At 39.6% G+C, this 19,551-nt stretch overlaps 1 protein-coding gene across 2 annotated transcripts in view; it reads left to right on the top strand.

The window, feature by feature from the left end:
• ZMAT4 (zinc finger matrin-type 4) overlaps nt 1–19,551 on the top strand; it is a 367,024-nt gene that overhangs the window by 85,478 nt on the left and 261,995 nt on the right. The window lies entirely within an intron of this gene.

Raw genomic sequence — 19,551 nt, forward strand, 5'->3', positions numbered from 1 at the left:
ACACATTGTTTCCCTTACTGTTAACATCTTATATTGCTGTGGTACATTTGTCACAGTTAATGAACCAATATTAATATGTTATTACTATTATATAATAGTAATATTGTATTAATAGTTATATAATATGTATATGGTATAAGATTTTATATATATATATATATATATATATATATTTTTTTTTTTTTTTGAGACAGAGTTTTGCTCTTTTCACCCAGGCTGGAGTGCAGTGGTGCAATCTCAGCTCACGGCAACCTCTGCCTCCCAGGATCCAAGTGCTTCTCCTGCCTCAGCCTCCCAAGTAGCTGGGATTATAGGAGCCTGGCACCACCCTCGACTAATTTTTTGTATTTTTAGTAGAGGTGGGGTTTCGCCATGTTGGCCAGGCTAGTTTCGAACTCCCGACTTCAGGTGATCCACCCACCTCTGCTTCCCAAAGTGCTGGGATTACAGGCATGAGCCACCGCGCCTGGTCTATAACCTATATTTTAAAGTGTCAAGTCCAATATTTGTTCAGATTTCCTTAGTTTCTCCCTCATATCTTTTTCTGTCCCAGGTTCCCACCCAGGATTCCATGTTATATTTAGTGTCATGTCTCAGTAGCCTCCTCTAGACTATGATAGTTTCTCAGGTTTCCCTTGTTTTGGATGACTTTTACAGTTTTGAAGATTACTGGTCAGGTATTTGGTAGGATGGCCTTTAGCTGAGATTTATTTGATGTTTCTCTTATGATGAGACTGGAGTTTTGTGTCCTTGGAGAATAAGACTGCAGAGGTTAAAGGGTCCTTCACATCAAGGGTACATGCTATCAGTGTTGCTGTTGACCTTGATCACCTGGCTGAGGGAGTGATGGTCAGGTTTCTTCACTGCAAAGTCACTTCAATCCCTCCGTTTCCATTGTGTACTCTTTGGGTGGATATTATCATGCACAATGTATATAGGCATGCATTTTTATTTTATTGTATTTTTTGAGACAGAGTCTCACTCTGTCACCCAGGTGGTAGTGCAGTGGTGCAATCTCAGTTCACTGCAACTTCCGCTTCCTAGGTTCAAGTGATTCTCCTGCCTCAGTCTCCTGAGTAGCTGCGATTACAGGTCCACACCACCACGCCCAGCTGGTTTTGTATTTTTAGTAGACACGGGGTTTCACCATGTTGACCAGGCTGGTCTCAATTCCTGACCTCAGGTGATCTGCCCACCTTGGCCTCCCAAAGTGCTGGGATTACAGGCATGAGCCTAGCCCGGCATGTGTTTTTAACACGCTATTATGTGATATTGTGGTGCAAATCTCATTCTTATCTTGCTGTTCATTTGGCAGTGCATTTCCAAGAGCCATCCATGTTCCTGCATTTATATGTGCTCTATGACTTCTAACTGTTGCCTAATACTCCATAAAAAGCATCTATTACCTTTTGACTTTCCCATTCCTTCAGGTATGGATACTTAGTTTGCCTCCAATGACCTACTAACACAAGCAGTGCTGTGACAAACACCTTAACATATGCCCTAAAGAACCATGGGGGATTTCTCTGAGATGATGTGGAGACAAAAGTGACTCCAGCTTGGATGCTAATCCACCATGTTGACTTCCGATTACCCCAGTCCCGTAAATGCTTCCTGATTGCTATGATTGCATTTTATCTCCTGTGTGTGGTACAGGAACTGGTCAACCTTGACATTATGGCACATGTTACAGGTTGTAACACTGGCCTGTTCTGGAGGGTGCCTTTAGTTGTCTTGCAGAGATCATGTATCCCCTTTCCCTATGGAAATATACCCAGCCCTGGGTCTGGGGGTAGCAGGAATGAAGATCTACCTGTCTCGAAACTGCCCAAGGCCACGCTTCTGTCTGTTAAGTTCCCTCAGTGAAACTCTTTTTTTTTTTTTTTTTTTTTGAGGCAGAGTTTTGATCTTGTTGCCTAGGTTGGAGTGCAATGGCGCGATCTCAGCTCACCATAACCTCTACCTCCCAGGTTGAAGCAATTCTCCTGCCTTAGCTTCCTGAGTAGCTGGGATTAGAGGCATGTGCCACCATGCCCAGCTAATTTTTGTATTTTTTAAAGAAGAGACGGGATTTCTCCATGTTGGTCAGGCTGGTCTCAAACTCCCGACCTCAGGTGATTCACCCGCCTTGGCCTCCCAAAGTGCTGAGATTGCTGGCATAAGCCACCGTGCCTGGCCATTAAGACACTCTTCACCACCAAACTGAATTTGTCTCCCCTGTTCTTTTTTGGCTCCTTCAGCATTTGGGGGCTGCTTTGTACATACAGCCCTTTCATGGAACAGATGGATATACAGCCATCATAAGGTATGTTATTACTGAACCGGTCTCAGTCTTGCTCTGCTCTCCAACCAGCTGTACATGAGGGTTCCCAGATCTCTACATCCCTGCCAATAATTGGCTTTCTTCAGCTTCACATTTTTTCCTAATCTAGTCAATATATTATTGTTACTTTAAATTGTAGTTCCCTAATTATTATAAAGGTTGAACAACTTTTAAATATATTTTTAATCCTTTTGTTTTCCTTTTTAAAACGATTCCTATTCATATCATTTGTCCAGTTTTCTGTTGGTGTGCTTGTATTCTCTTTATTTCCTCCTATATTCCTTGTTGGATTTAGACATTGTAAATATCTTCTCCCATTCTGTCATCTTCCTATTATATCTGTTCATGGTGCCCTTTGTTAGTTTTAATCTTGCCCATTTTTATATGATCAATTTGGTAAACATTTGCCCTGCAGTTTGTTTAAGAAGCCCTTTCCATTAATAGTTAAAAAAATTATGTATACCATCTTCAATTAATTGACACTTCCATTTTTCATATTCATATCTTTAACTCTATTTGGAGCTTACCTTTAAATATTGCATAAGGTAAGCATCCACTTTGATTTCCTTCCATATGGTGAGCCAGTTTTCCTATGACCACTTACGATTCACTCCTTCCCTGTTAATTTGGAGTGTCACTTTGCCATGTGTTAATTCCCACATGTGCATGAGTCTGAATCAGGTTCTTTTCTTCTGCTCTATGAATTTAATTTTCTTGATCTTTTCCAGTCTTTTGTATTTAGTTACTGTGCTTTAATATCTGAGAGGGACAAATCACGTATCTATCTTCTTGTATTGTAGAGTTGACTTAGCTATTTGTTTAGTGTGTACTCTTTAATCCATGTGAATGCTTGAAGTTCACAAATCCCATGGAAATCTTGATTGGAATTTTGTCGAATTTAAGAAATACATGTGTGTGTGTGTGTGTTTGTGTGTGTGTGTGTGTGTGTGTGTGTGTGTGTATACAAATGTATGTATTTTTTTTTTTTTTTTTTTTTTGAGATGGAGTTTCACTCTTGTTACCCAGGCTGAAGTGCAGTGATGCAATCTCAGCTCACTGCAACCTCTGCCTCCTGGGTTCAAGCAATTCTCCTGCCTCACCCTCCTGGGTAGCTAGGACTATAGGTGCGCGCCACCATGCCCAGCTATTTTTTGCATTTTTAGTAGAGACGGGGTTTCACCATGTTGACCAGGATGGTCTTGATCTCTTGACCTCGTGATCCACCCACCTCGGCCTCCCAAAGTGCTGGGAGTATATATGTATTTTTAAGATGGAGTTTCACTCTTGTCACCCAGGCTGGAGTGCAGTGGTGTGATCTTCGCTCTGCAATCTCTGCCTCCTGGTTCAAGCGATTCTTGTTTCTCAGCCTCCCAAGTAGCTGGGATTATAGGTACCTGCCACCATACCCAGCTAATTTTTGTATTTTTAGTAGAGATGGAGTTTCTGCATGTTGGTCAGGCTAGTCTCGAACTCCTGACCTCAAATGATCTGCCCACCTTGGCTTTCCAAAGTGCTGGCATTATAAGCATAAGCCACTGCACTCGGCGACAATGTTTTTATAAGTCATCTTTTCTTGTAGCAGGAGTATCTATCTATCTTTTCAATTTTGAACCAATTTCTATATTAAAATTTCAGAAAACGGTAACTTAATAAACATATAAACTATGAGAACACACATAATTGTTGTGTGATTTGATTCTTAATACTATCTTTCCATCCTTTTGTCAAGGTTTAGTCGGTAGTCTTTTAACTAAATTGTAGTCATGTTGAGAACAAAGGCCATGCCTTTAATTTCTTCGCTTTGTTTTTTTTAAATAACACAAGTTATATTTGAGATTCTGAGGATACATGTGTAGGTTTGTTACATGAGTATATTGCATGATACTGTGGTTCAGGGTATGGATCCCATTACCCAGGCAGTGAGCATAGGACCCAGTAAGTAGGTTTTCAAGCCATGCCCCTTTCCCTCCCTTCTCCTGTAGCCAGCAGTGTGTGTTGTTCCCATCTTCATGTCCACATGTCCTCAATGTTGAGCTCCCACTTGTAAGTAAGAACGTGAAGAATTTGGTTTTCTGTTCCTGCATTCATTTGCTTAAAATTATGGCCTTCAGCTACATTCATGTTTCTGCAAAGGACATGATTTATTCTTTTTAATGGCTTTGTAGTATTCCATGGTGTGTATGCACCACACTTCCTTTATCCAATCCACCACTGATGAGTACCTAGGTTGATTCCATGTCTTTGCTTTTGTAAATAGCACTGCAATGAACATACAAGTACATGTGTCTTTTTGGTAGAATAATTTACCCAGCAGTCCCAGGATTAGGTATATACCCAAAGGAAAAGAAATCATTCTACCAAATGCTTTTAATTACTTTTCATAATTTCTGTGTCTCCACATAAAAAGAGCTTTGGAAACAGTTTTTTTTTTTTTTTTTTATTTTTTTTTTTATTTTTTTGTTAGTTGGCATCCAGGATAAGCGTCTTGTTGGAGGCGAATTTTTAAAATTAATTGGCATCTAGGATAGTTGGCATCTTATTGCAGGTTTTCTCTGACCTCCTCTTTTTCCTTCTTCACTTTCCTTTTTTCTTCCTCTTCACTGATTTGTCTGCTCCTTCCTTCTCTTTCTTATTTCCTCCCCTGAGTGAAGACGTCTGATGTGACAGTGTAACGGGAGCTCACACCTACCTCCATTTATTGAGTGAAGCTCAGCACTTTTTTTTTTTTTGCAGTGTGGTGCAGTTCCTCTGGGAATGAGCAATGTAACTTAAAACTAGCTGTGTCAATAAGTCAAGGTGAGTTTTCAGCTTTATACTACTGCATTGCCAACTGTTAGAAAGATGTGAACATTTATTGCCAACCTGTCTCTTAAATATCCTGTAATAAAAAGCCAAAATATGCTGTCTTTTTTTTTCCAATTTCACCCTTAAGCTGCATTTTCATTACCACATTTTCTTTGCAAAGTGCTATAACGTTCTTTATTGAAAACTTTATTGTTTCAGGTGTTCTCATAGTAGTCTCCTTTGATCTAAAGGAAAAAAAATATTTTTTTAAATGAAGGGAAAGGAAAGTATTATAGCGTATCTTTTTTATTTTGCCAGTGACCTGTTTAACCCCTGCCTCTGGGCTGTTATTGCCTCGTGTCTGCTTTTCAATCTATTTAATTATGATGATCGAGAGACATAATTTGACCTGCACCCTATCTAAATCCATGTAATAATAAGCTATATGATAATGGAGTTTTCTTAGTTTAAAAAGTGTTTCAATCTGATTGTGTTGCTGTGCACAGAATTAATCAAGTCAGTTTTCTTCAGGGCTATGTGCACTGGGAAGGCAAGACCATGTTTGAAGAAATAGTTGTAAAAATCAAATGCTGAATTTGCTGAAGGCACTAAAAAAGCACAGTATGCCTTGCCTCTAGTATTAAGAACCTAAATGTCTTTGGAATTCCTTGGCATGACTGAGATAATTGATACTGGTGGTGCTATTTATAGACTAATCAATTTTCTAATCTTGTTGAGGAGAAAACTAAAGTTTTGAAATTAATGTTGTCACTGTGTCTCTATGGCATTTAGAATTTCTCATGAAATGTTTTCTGAGTAAAGAAATATGAGATAATGTTCACTGTATTAGCACCTTAAAGACCAAAAGAAAAGCAATCCTGTAGGTAAAATGTGAATGTGGTGGAGAGGCACACATTCTGTTGAATAAAAATAAAGAGCCATGCTGGATCGTAAGGTCCAGGGTTATTTCCTTCCTCTTAGAGGTCATGGAACACTTCCATCATCCCTTGCCACTTAGACTTGACTCCAGAATTAAAGACGGACTTTTGTTTTGTTTTGTTTGAGGCAGCATCTTGCTCTGTCACAGGGGCTGTGCAGTGGTGCAATCTTGGTTCACTGCAACCTCCACCTTTCGGGTTCAAGTGATTCTTCTGCCTCAGCCTCTGATGTAACTGGAATTACAGGTGTGCGCTATAATGCCTGGCTAATTTTTGTGTTTTTAGTAGAGACCAGGTTTCGCCATGTTAGCCAGGCTGGTCTCGGACTCCTGACCTCAGGTGACCCACCTGGCTCAGCCTCCCAAAGTGCTACAGGCATGAGCCATTGCGCCCAGCTGACTTTTCTCTTTGTTTTTTTTTTTTTCCCCTCCATCCTTCCACCTCCCCCTGCCCAAGAGAGTCTTATCTTGCTCTCTGGGCATATTCACTCTAAAAAACTGCAAGTTCCTTCTGCTTGTTTTTCTGACAGTGGTACATAGACAGACACACTCGTTAATGTGCTTATATTTAGGTCAGCCAAATAGCATCAGATCCTAAAGGTGGGTGACTCGCAGCTATTTCTGAGCATTTTCTTCTAAGTTTGGAGTCTGGTGATAAACAACTGTGATGTGTGCCTGCATTTATTACCCCAACATACTTTTTGAACATCTACACTGTATAAATGCACCATAATAGCTTCTATTTTCTCCTCTATGGGGATTCTAGATTTAAAAAAAAACACATCAAAAACCTTGCACTCATTTTGGGTAGGGAATTAAGACAGAAGCAGAAATGACATCCATACAAATGAGAAGGGTGGATGTAGCATTAGAGACATGTAAGTATGTGTTATCCATCACAGAGATTTAGGATGATTTGGTAAGAAAGAAAATGCAGCTTGACTTATTCTCTATTTAATGAAATGTGAAAATAATAGAAAGAACTGCCTGTGTTTTTTGTAGAGTGGATCTGTGTGCATAATATATTTAATAATTAAAAGGGGGACATGTGGTTGTTTCATATACAGAGCAAAGCTCTGTTTATGGCAGCACATCTCTGAGAATTACGGCTGCCCAAAACCAAACTTTAGGAAGCATTGCTTTTCTGTATTTGGACATTTTTCACATGCGTGATCGTGAGGAGCTGGGCATCCATGTCATTAGGAAATAAACTCACTGCTAATGCCCTGAATTAAAAGAAAGGGAGAAAGAAACAAAGCAAAACTCTGATAGTGTGGCTTAGTGTTTGCTTCCATGGCGGTGTAGATATTTGTAACTTTAAGTGTTCCAGTGAGTACCCACACACTGTGGATTGAACTACCCACACGCAAAAAGTTGAGAATGCTGTTTCTCAAACTGGGTATAACTTTGACCTTCTACAAATTCTTTTAGACCTTTAAAGTTTCTGTTTTTTAATAATTCTTAATGCATATATTTTACTGTATATAGAGATCAAATGTTCCTCTTTTTTGTGATAATAATTGACGTTTTTTCTTGAACAAGATGAGATTATTCTTATTTTTTCTCAGACAAGTTTCATCGGATCTTAGAATTTTGTTCTTGTGAAAACTTGAGTTTTTTTTTTATTTACACTTGAGAAATATTTGTTTAAATGATATTTAGTATATCTGAGCCTACTACACAATTACCCCTTTTTGGTCTTAATATTTTAAAATTGCTTTTGTGCCAATAATCTCCAAAGTCAGTCAACCAATAATTTAGATTATGAATACGGTCATAACGTATAACCAACAATTTAGAATATGAAGACGATAGATTGATTGATCCATTTCCCAGATATGTCATGGTTGCTGTTTTTAAAATGAACTTGCTTATTTTTTTAAGGGCAGTTTTAGTTCACAGCAAAATTGACTGAAAGGTACAGAGATTTCTCATGTATCCCCTGCCCCACATATGCACAGCCTCCCCCATTATCAATATTATCCATTATAGAGGTGCATTGTTAAAAGTAATGAACCTATATTGACTTACATCATTATCACTCAGAGTCCATAGTTTACTTCAGGGTTCATTTTTGGTGTTATGTATTCTATGGGTTTGGACAAGTGTATAATGATTTGTATCTAGGATTATAGTATCATACAAAGTAATTGTTTCCCAAAATCCTTTGGGTTCTGTTTGTTCATCCCCACGAATTCCTGGCAACCACGGATCTTTTTACTGTGTCCTTAGTTTTGCCTTTTCTAGAATGTCATATAGTTGGAATCATACATTATGCTGCCTTTCCAGATTAGCTTCTTAAATTTATTTTTTATTTTATTATGATTTTTTTTAGCCTCTTAAATTTAGTAAATGCAAGCTGCATTTAAGTTTCCTTCATGTCTTTTCATGGGTTGATAGCTCATTTCTTTTTAGTGATGAATAATATTCCATTGTTTGGATGTCCCACAGTTTATTTATATAGTCACCTACTGAAAACCTCTCGGTTGCTTCCAAGTTTTGGCAATTATGAATAAAGCTGCTATAAATATTCATGTGCAGGGTTTTTTTTTTTTTTTTAGACACAAGTTTTCTATTCCTTTGGCTGTACACCAAGGAGTGTGATTTCTGGGTTATATGGAAAGGGTATGGTTAGTTTTGTAAGAAACTGACAAATTATCTTTCAGAGTGGCTGTACCATTTTACATCTCCACCAGCAATGATGAGAGCTCCTGGTGCTCCTCATCCAATAGTACTGTTAGTGTTCTGGGTTTTGGCCATTCTAATAGGTATGCAGTGGTATCTCATTGTTATTTTAATTTGCAGTTCCCTGATGACGTCTGATATGGAGCATCTTTTCATATGCTTATTTGCCATCTGTATACTTTCTTTGGTGAGGTATCTCTTAAGGTCTTTGGCCCATTTTCTAGAGGTGTTAGTTGTGTTCTTGTTGAGTTTTGAAAGTTCTTTGTATATTTTGAATAACAGTCCTTTAAGTGATATGCCTTTTGCGAACATTTTCTCTGAATCTGCGGCTCTCTTTTCATTTTCTCAACAGTATTTTTTACATAATAGAAATTTTTAATAATAAAGTCCAGCTTGTCAACTTTTTCTTTTATAGATCATGCCCATGGTGTTGCAACTAAAAAATTATCACCAATCCCAAGGTCATCACATATTTTCCCATATTATCTTCTAGAAATTTCATAGTTGTATATTTTATTATTTTATTTTTTTATTGTACTTTAAGTTCTGGGGTACAGCTGCATATCTTGCAGAATTGTTGTATAGATACACACATGCCATGGTGGTTTGCTGTCTCCATCTCCGCGTCACCTACATCAGGCAGTTCTCTCAGTGTCATCCCTTCCCAACCTCCCCGCGTAGTTGTATATTTTAAATTTAGGTCTATGGCTCATTTTTAGTTCCTTTCAGTGGAGAATGTAAGGTCTATGTCTGGATTCATTTTTGTTTTGCATGTAGACAGTAGATATCCCATTGTTCTAGCATCATTTGTTGAATATACTCTTTTCTTCATTGTGTTGCCTTTTGTGAACACAATTGATCTTTTGTGAAAGATCAATTGACTCTATTTCTGTGGATCTATTTCTGGGCTTTCTATTCTGTTCCATTTGGTTGATTTGCCTATTCTTTCACCAATACCAAACTGTCTTTATTGCTGTAGATTTGTAGCAGATCTTGAAGTCAGATGGTGTCAGCCCTCTTACTGTTCTTCTTTTCTAATTTTAAGTTGGCTATTTTTGTTTTCTGCCTCTCCATCAAAATTTCACAATCAATTTCTAAATCGATTTCAAGTTATCTACCAAATAACTTTTTGGGATTTTGATTGGGATTGAATTGAATCTATAGAATAAATTGGGAAGAACTGAGGCCTTGACAATATTGAGTCTTTCTATCCAGGAACATGGAATACCTCTCCATGTATTTAGTTCATCTTTGATTTTATTCATCATAATTGCATAGTTTTTCTTATATAAATCTTATACATGTTTTGTTATATTTATAAATAACTTTTATTTTTTTGGTGTGCTAACGTGAATAGTATTGTGTTTTAATTTCAAATTTCACTTGCTCTTGGTTATAGAAAATACTAGACATTTATGTATCAGCTGTGCATTCTCTAACTTTGCTGTAATCACCTATGAACTCTAGGGACTCTTTTATTGATTCTTTGAGATCTTTTATAAAAAGAGTCATGCCATTTGTGAAAAAGGATAGTTTTATTTCATTCTTCCCCAAAGGTATACTTCTTATTTCCTTTTCTTGCCTTATTGCCTTAGCTAGGACTTCCAGTACAATGATGAAAAGCAGTGGTGAGAAGAGACATACTTGTCTGGTTCCTGATCTTAGCAGGAAAGATTTGAATTCCTTACTGTTATGTATGGTGTTAGCTGAAGGTTGCATGTACATGTTCTTTATAACATTGAGAAAATGTTCCTCTCTTCCTATTTTACTGAGAGTTCATAACATGGATGGGTATTGGATTTTGTCAGTTTTTTTTTGCATCTATTAATAGAATCATGTGATTTTTTTTTCTCTTTAGCCTGTTGATGTAATGGATTACATTAATTGATTTTTTAAATGTTAAGCCAGTCTAGCATACCCCAAATCTCATTTGGTTGTAGTATATCATTTATTTTGTACATTATTGGATTGAATTTGCTAATATTTTGTTAGAAATATTTGCATTTATGTTCATAAGAGATATTGGTCTGTAGTTTTCTTTTTCTTTTTTCTGGTTTTGTTATTAGAGTAATGCTGGCCTCTTAGAATGAGTTAAAAAGCAGCTAATGAAATTACTGAAATTTTTTTTTAATAAAAGAAAGTATCTTCTGAAAGAGACCATAGAGCATTGGTATAATGTTTTCCTAAAATGTTTGGTAGAAGTCACTAGTGAACCCATTTAGGTTGGTGCTTTCTGTTTTGGAAGGCTATTAAAAATTCAATTTCCCTAATATATATAGGCCTATTAATGTTGTCTATTTCTTCTTTTGTGACTTTTTTCATATTGTGTCTTTTAAGAAATTGGTCTCATTTCATCTAGGTTATTAAATTTGTGGACATAGAATTTTTCATAGCGTTTTTAAATTATTGCTTTAATGTCTTGAGACTTGTAGTAATGTTCCCTTTTTTATTTCCAATATTAGTAATTTGTGTCATCTCTGTTTTATTCTTAGTTAGCTTGACTTGAGGCTTATTGATTTTATTGACGTTTTCAAAGAACCAGTATTTGGTTGTGATAATTTTTCTATTAATTTTCTTTTTCTAATTTTATTGGTTTCTGCTTTAATTTTTACTTATTTTCATCTGCTTGATTTGAATTTAATTTTTTTCTTATTTTTCTAGTTTTCTGAGGTAAAACCTTAAGTGACTGATTTTAAATTTTTTCTCTTTTCTAGTGTGTGAATTCAATGCTATGAATTCCTCTTTAAACACTGCTTTACTGCATCTCACAAATTTTAAGTTGTGTTTTTATTCTCATTTGGTTCAAAATATTTTCATGTGTTTCTTGAGATTTTTTTTTTTTGGACCCATGTGTTATTCAGAAGTGTATTGTTTAGCCTTCAAGTATTTGGGGATTTTTAAACTCTTTCTGTTATTGATTTCTAGGTTAATTCTGTTGTGGTCTGAGAACTGATATTGATTTCCATTATTTCTATTATGATTTTCATTATTTTAAATTTGTTAAGGTGTGTTTTGCAGCCAGAATATGGCTTATTTTGATGTATGTTCTATGTGTGTTTGAGAATATGTATTCTGCTGTTGCTGGATGGGGTAGTCTATAGATATCTTTTATATTCAGTTGATTAATGGTTTTGTGCTTATGTTCTTACCAGTTTTCTGCTTTTTGGCTTTGTCCACTTTGGGTAGAGATGTGGTGACATGGCCAACTATAGTAACAGATTCGTTTATTTCTCCTTGAAGTTCTACCAGTTTTTACCTCATGTGTTTTGACACCTTGTTATTTGGTCTATACACATTAAGGATTGTTATGTCTTCTTGGAGAATTAACCCTTTATTATTACATAATATCTCTTTTTATCCTTGATAACTTGTCTTGGGCTGAAGTCTGCTCTGTATGAAATGAATATAGCTATTTCCACTTTCTTTTCACAAGAATTAGCATGGTATACCTTTCTCCATTTATTTCATGTTAATCTGTATGTATTTTTATATTTAAAGGTGGTTTATTGTAGATGACATATGGTTGAATTTTTGGTTCTCTTCATCTAGTCTAACAATCTCCAATTTTTAATTGGTACATTTGGACCATTGATGTTCAACGCAATTATTGATACACTATTATGTCCCACTTAATGATAGGATATACTTTCTGAAAAATGCATCTTAGGGCATTTAATGATTGTGTAAACATCAGAGTGTACTTACACAAACCTAGGTGGTATATCCTACTACCGATGGTGTAAGTTTGTACTTACACAAAGCTAGATGGTGTCACCTAGGCTATGTGGTAGAGACTATTGCTCCTGGGCTACAAACCTGTATAGAATGCCACTATACTGAATAATGTAGGCAATTGGAACACAACGGTCAGTATTTATGTATCTAAACATAGAAAAGGCACAGTAAACATATCTAAAATATAAGAAACAGTCCCACCTGTATAGGGCACCTACAGTGAATGAAGCTTGTGAGACTGAATGTTGCTCTGAGTGGGTCAGTGAGTGAGAGGTGAGTGCTGTGAATTGAGGACATTACTGTTCACTACTGTAGACTTTATAAACTCTGTACACTTGGCCTACATAAAGCTTATGAAACATATTTTTTTCCATAATAAATCAACCTTAGCTTGCTGCAAATTTTTTAACTTTATAATTTTTAAAATGTTATTTAACTTTTTGATTCTTTTGTAACGACACAGATTAAAACACAAACACACTGGATAGCTGTACAAAATATCTTCTGACTTTTATCAGTATTCTATAAGCTTTTTTCTGTTTATATATATATTTTTAACTTCTCAAACTTTTTGTTAAGAACGAAGACACAAATATGCACATTAGCCTAGGTCTAACAGGGCCAGGATCATCAAGACAATACTAGGCAACTGAAAATTGTCAGCTCCATTATAATCTTATGGGACCACCATCATCTGTGTGGTCCATTGTTGACTCAAATGCTGTCATGCAGCAAATGACTGTGGTTAGATTAATGTCTAATATGTTTGTTACTGTTTTCTGTCACCCTTGCTTTTGTCTGTGTTTTTATCTTGTACTCTTTTCTACATATTGCGGCTTTTATTGAGCATTTTATATGATTCCATTTTCTCTCCTTTATTAACATATTAGTTATTCTTAGTTTTTACTCTTTTTATTGCCTGGACCACAGTTTGTAATATTCACGTCCAACTAATCCAAGTCTACTTCCAAATAGCACAATACCCCTTCATGGTTGGTGTATCTCATAATATCAGAATGGTCCTAATCCCTTTCTCCCTTCCCTTGTTTTATTGCTTTCAGTCATTTCACTTACAAATACTTATACAATTGAATGCATTGTTGCTATTATACTTTTGAGCAAACTTTCATCTGTTAGATCAATTAGAAAAAAATTCTTTTATTTTACCCTCATCCATGCTCTTCCTGATCTTATGCAGAGCTGAGCTTCTGACCTTTATTACCTTCCTTTTACATTTTAAAAATTGTTTTAAAATTTTAAAATATCTGCCTCTATTTTGGGCATTCAAATGGAAAACCCTTCAGAGAGCCCCCAGAGCCCTCAGGAGAAAGCTCCAATGGTAATGGGGCACAAATCTTTCAATCTGGAATAAAGATAAAAATATTAGTGGTGCACACCTGTAGTCCCAGCTACTCAGGAGGCTGAGTCAGGGGAATTGCTTGAACCCGGGAGACGGAGGTTGCAATGAGCCGACATTGTGCCACTGCACTCCAGCCTGGTGACAGAGCAAGACTCCATCTCAAAAAAATAAAAAAATAAAAAAACTTAGTCTTTCCTTTTCTCTGACTCTTTGCTTCTGTCTGTCTCTGCCTACACATATCAGAAAGGAAATGAAAAGAGAGAGAAAGAGAGAGAGAGGAATAGAAACATTTTTAAGCTATCTAAACATCATTAATATCTAAATATAGTTTTGGATTCCCTCTCTCCCTCCCTCCCTTCCTCCCTCCCTCCCTTCCTTCTCTCTGTCTCTTTCTATTCATCCAGCCAGCCAGCCATCTATCCTTCTATTTATTTCTCAAGATGGAAACAGGCAGACAGACACAGCAAGAAGGGAGCTAGGCAGGACGCTAAAGGTAAGGCCAGCTGGGAACATGTCCCATTCACAGTCAATTGAGGGGTCTGGCCTGAAAAAAACCCCCTCCCAACAGCTAGAAACACAGTTCAAAAATTTGGAGTAGAGAAGAGGGGTGGAGGAAAGGCTGTATTCTGCTAAAACTGCCTTCAAGTTTAGCCATTGTTTTATTTACTGATAGAACACTGTATCGGCTTAGGTTGACGCCTAGGAAGTAATGCTGAGAAACAGTAGCAATAGCAATAAAGGCAAAGGGAACTTAATCTCAGCTGAGTGCTGCTCCGGGAAAGCAGATAAAAATTATCCACTTTGTCAATGAAGTTTTCTTCTGTCAGAGCCAACAGAAGTTGGACGTGATGAGAACTATCAGGAGCATCAGCAGGGACCTCTGTGGCTCTAAAATGGAGTGGATTTATGCAGCATATGGAAACTCAAGACAGCTCTTCATGGTGGAATTAGTCAGGGAGTAAGAGGTGTTTATTGGTTTCTAAGTGTTCTTTTCTGCTTTCAGCAACGTCTTTTCTCGTAAAGCTTGCAAGCAGGGCTTGAAAAATAAGATGTCCTGTCTGCTGTGGGTTGTCATACATTAAACAGCCTGGCATTGGGACCTCGGAGCAGAGCCATGCCAGTCGGCAAGAACGCATTCCACTGTGGAGCTTGATAAATGCTTGCCAGGGGAGGAGGAAGAGAACACCAGAAAGTTCTTTCCAAGATGCATGTGGGTCATTAACTTGCAGATCAAGTCCCTGAGCATAACTGCTCAGTTTATGTGTGAATTTCCAGTTCTTTGAAGACTTTCCTAGATCACAAAGAGATGCAGGAAAAAGCCAGTGAAGAGCCTGATCCCTTAGCCTGAGGTAGAGGTTGCCCCCTGCCCCCATTCTTGGGCGAGGTACTGTCCCTTCTTGCTTCCCCTGCTAGGAAGCTGGGCTGTGCCTGGTGGAGCAGTGAAGACCTGGAGAATGAAAGGCATGAGACACCTGATACTGGCTCCCTAGGACCTTGCCTTACAGCAACCTGCCAGCACCTCAGTGACCTAGCCTATTGCCTGGCTCACTCCTTCTAGGGTTCTGACCTGGAATTCAAGGTCTTGCCCCACATCCAAAGGCTGCCTGTTCTAGTGCATGTTCTGATGTTCAACACAGCAGCCTCTACACGGGGGATGCTGCAGGTGAGGAGGGTGTGACCTGTCCACAGACCCCATGCCTGATAAGCTTCCTGGTGGCAACAGTTCCATTTACTGAGGACCGAGTGCTGTGCCAATCTTTCTATGCATCTTGTCATTTCTTTCTTCTGATGACCTCTCAAGTGGTAGCTATATCTATTTTTCACGCTCCTCCTTAGAGGAGATTGTGGCTCATGGAAGTCGTGTAATGTGCACAGCTACAATACCTGAGCCCTGTTATTTTGCAGATTCTCCAAATATCACCCTCCTTAGTCTTGCTACTCACCCAACCCCCCACCTTCACTGTCTGAGGTGACAATGCAGCTGAGTTCAATTGTGGTCTCTTTCATTCAGTAAGGATGTATGGGGCTCTTAGAATGTGCCAAGCATGGAGCCTGGTCCCCAACATGCAGGGTGGACAGTAATGTCAGCACTGTCTGGGAAATGACACGGGGTGCCTTGAGGGCAGAGATTAATGTGTGCAGCACAAGTGTGATGTCACTCAGGTGGCCGTAAGTGCACTGGCAGAGGCACACTGCACAGAGAGGTGCTGGTGCTTTTTGTTGGTGTTAGTGGCTAGTGGGGTAGGATGCAAGGTGTGGTGGACAGGCCTGGATTCACAGAGGCACTGTGAGGTGGGATCTGCAGAGTGAGTGAGGGTTCAGCGGTTACACGAGGGGAAAGGAGACTCCACATGGATGGCACAAAAGCTCAGAGCTCTGAGTGTGTGGACATGGCGTGTAGCACAGCTCTGCTGGAGCACAGAGTGAGGGGAGTGAGCCTGCAAAGCTAACCAGGCCCGATTCCCTGCCTGTGGCCCCTGGAGGTGAAGAGCAGGTGAACTGGGGGGCCAGTTAGCCAGTTCCAGGGCTGGAAGGCTTTGTGCTCATTCAATCCTGCCCTGGGAAGTAGATCAGATTTCCCAGCACAGCAGGTGTTCTGGGACTTCTTGCAGTTTCCTTGACACCCTGAAGAAAGAGAGAGAACACGGAGACCTCTGACTGGCAGGGGAAAGAATTCCAGAGTGGATCTGATGAAGAAGCAGAAGGGAAGACTGAAAAATGCTTCGGGTTTGCAATGCCAGGCACCTTCACCTCTCCAGTCGCTGCAGCAGATGTGTAGGGTGGGGTGGGACGGGCGGGTGGGGAGAAGAGATACCATTCTAATTAGTGCATTTAAGGGAGAACTGTAGGTCTGCAGTTTTGAAAGTTTTTCTTTCTTTCTCTCTCTTTTTTAAATACGATGGAGACAGTGATAAAGAGCTGGGTGAGATTCAAGGGTTCCGGTTAGCAGACAACCACTTGGCGAGTTGCTGACTTCAGCGCTTACTCCCCCTTCCTCAAGTGCTTTTCTCCTCCGGTGCTAAATATACAGAAAGAAACATCCAGAGATGAAACATCAGTGCTCTTTGTCTTCGTGTTTCAGTACTGATCGGAGTAAATCATGGGGGTCATTTATTGGGAAGGAAAATGTGGCATGGCAGGGGACATACCTTGAGGGGGGTGTCATGTTTCAGCAGCACAGACAACCGTGGGGCCATCTCCTCCCTCTGGGGAGCCTCATGGAGCCTGAGGTTAGGTGCACCAGCTGCTCTGCATGGACACTGGGTGTCTGTGTCTATCCAGGCTTTCAAGGCAGGCTGAATATGGAGCAGAAACTTCCTGTTTCTTTGTAGCTGCTCTAGCCCCTGAGAGCCTGCCAGAGGGGTAGAGCTAGGTTGTTCTGAGCAGGGACTTCACAGCATCAACCTCTATCTCTTCACACACCAGAGCTGCTATTGAAGACTGAGTGAAAAGAAACTGGGAAAGAAGAAAGAAGAAAGTGTGGAAAATTAAAAAGCTGCAGTTATGTATTTTAAGGTCTTCTTTTGCTCTGCCGGTTGATTTTGCAACAGGAAGTGACCAAAACCCATCTAGGCAGTGTGTTGACTAAATGCTATGATACTTGCGGTGGTAGCTAATGGGATATACAACATCCCTTTGGATGCTCCAGTATGCCATCAGTTTGCAATTTGCAGAACGGAAAATGTTTATTATAAAGTATGAGGAAATTTTTATATGCAACATTAATGCAATGGATTGTATAAAATAAATCTGGGGAGCGAAAGTTTGTATCTTGAGTTCCAGAGTCTCAGACCTTTAAATCAATACTCCACTCCACTGATGAGAGCAGTTTCCACACTGATGCATCAGTCTAGCCAGTCAAAACGTAAAAGGAGCCCCGTGGGAGGAAGCAGGTGTGATACTAAATTCTCCCCTCAGCCTAGGGACAGCCAAGGCTCTGAATTGAATTTCTGTAACTGTAAATTCTGGAGTTAACTATGTTGGCCAGAAATTGCACTAAAAAGCAGTCTTGTGTTCTGGTGATCCTGGTATTTCATAAGGATCCCTTGCAGTTTTCAATTTGTGTCTTTGGCTGCCCGATGGACAGACCGGGTGAGGTTTGTATTTGTGTCTTTAGGAGTCAAGTATGCCAGGGCCTTTTTGCATGAGTGCTTCATGTGAGTGTGCAAACCATTGGCCACGAATGCTCCTGTATGCTTGCCCCCAGATCAGCCGCAATGATCAGACGCATGGCTATAATCATGGGCTCAAGGCTAAGGCTTTCAAGGTAAGGGCTAAGTCCAGAGTAGATGTGTGATTAGACAAGAGTCTGGGGAGTCATACCATGATGCCGGGACGCTAGAATAGCATTGCTGATGACACACTGGTAAGTGGAGAAATAAAGGCGCAGAGAGGACTTCTGAGGCTTTGCCTTACGTTGGAGACAGAGTATTTCTGCATCTGTCACCCTCCTTCTTCTGAGCTTCCAGAGCCATCTAGTCCTCCTCTGCTGACAGGAGAATGAGATGCCACTTGCCAATTTTGCCCAGTGTCCCCAGTCCACCTGTAGACTCTCGTCCTCACGTAAATGCAATCATTGCCACACAAAAGCACAACACCTTGATGATGACAGCTGGCTGTGTGTGTCCCCAGCTGAGACAAAGACCCAGAGAGAAGAAAACTGAGCCACAGGGGAGGGACATGCCTGATCTGGGAACACCTGCGTCCATCAGGGAAGGGAGAGTTGGAAGGGCAGCGGGACAGTGTGTCTCACAGCGTCAGTGAGCTAAAACCCAGACCACGCTGCCCTGTGGTTTCCTGCTCCAGGCCGCGTGCTCTGCTGGTGGGCTTTATTCCTTCTTTAGTTGTGTTTCCCTCATCCCTAAGACAGGGGGGCAACACAAAGCCCAAGTAAACTCCCCAGGAAGAAGGCTGATAGAGAAGCAGGACTGTGCGCTCTTCTGGAGAGAGTACTGGGGTCATCTGGCTGGAGAAAGACTTTGTGAAATGCAACATAGTGTGTTTCCTTTCTGGGTGCCCCAGGTTTCAACTAGTAGTCAGAGCCGAGACACAGAGTGCTATATGGTGCGTTGCTTTATGGTGTAGGGTGAATTCATTTCTGAAGCACTTGATGTCTGAGTCAGGGGAGATCCTGATGCCTCCAAACGCCCATGGAGTCTCTGTAGCCAATGGTGCAGACAAGCTGCTTCCCCTCCACGTGCGTGAGGTCAGTTCTTCCTAAAGATATCCTACCCCGATAAGAAAGAGAGCCTCATTATCCTATTTCTACGGATGCATTAGTGCTGATCCACATTATGCATCAGCACTAATGTATCCGTGCATTTGATTAAATGATATTTACTTTCAAGTTCAAGAAGTTCCAAAGAGGTAAAAAAGAAAAAAAATTGCCTTTTGATATCTCCTAAGTCAACTGGCAGATAATTAATTGCAAGAGAAATTCTCTTCTGTGAAAGTGGACATTCTGCTTAACTGAATGAGAATACCAGGGAGAGGGGAGAAATAAACACGGTTTGTTTTCCACAGATGGGAACTTGCACATGTCCTTGAGGAGCGTGCAGATCTGGGGCAGAAAATATACAAATATGTGTTTCTACTAAGAGATCCCAAGGAGGGACGAGTCTGTCATGCTTTCCCTGAAGAAGGTGACAAGAGGAATTCAGATGGATTGTAATTACAGATGTCACATCTCAGGGGACCCCTCAACCTTGAGAAACCTCAGGGCTTAGA

The sequence above is a fragment of the Sapajus apella genome, unplaced genomic scaffold (assembly GCF_009761245.1).
Source record: "Sapajus apella isolate SASKATOON/1434 unplaced genomic scaffold, GSC_monkey_1.0 scaffold21, whole genome shotgun sequence".
NCBI lineage: Eukaryota > Metazoa > Chordata > Mammalia > Primates > Cebidae > Sapajus > Sapajus apella.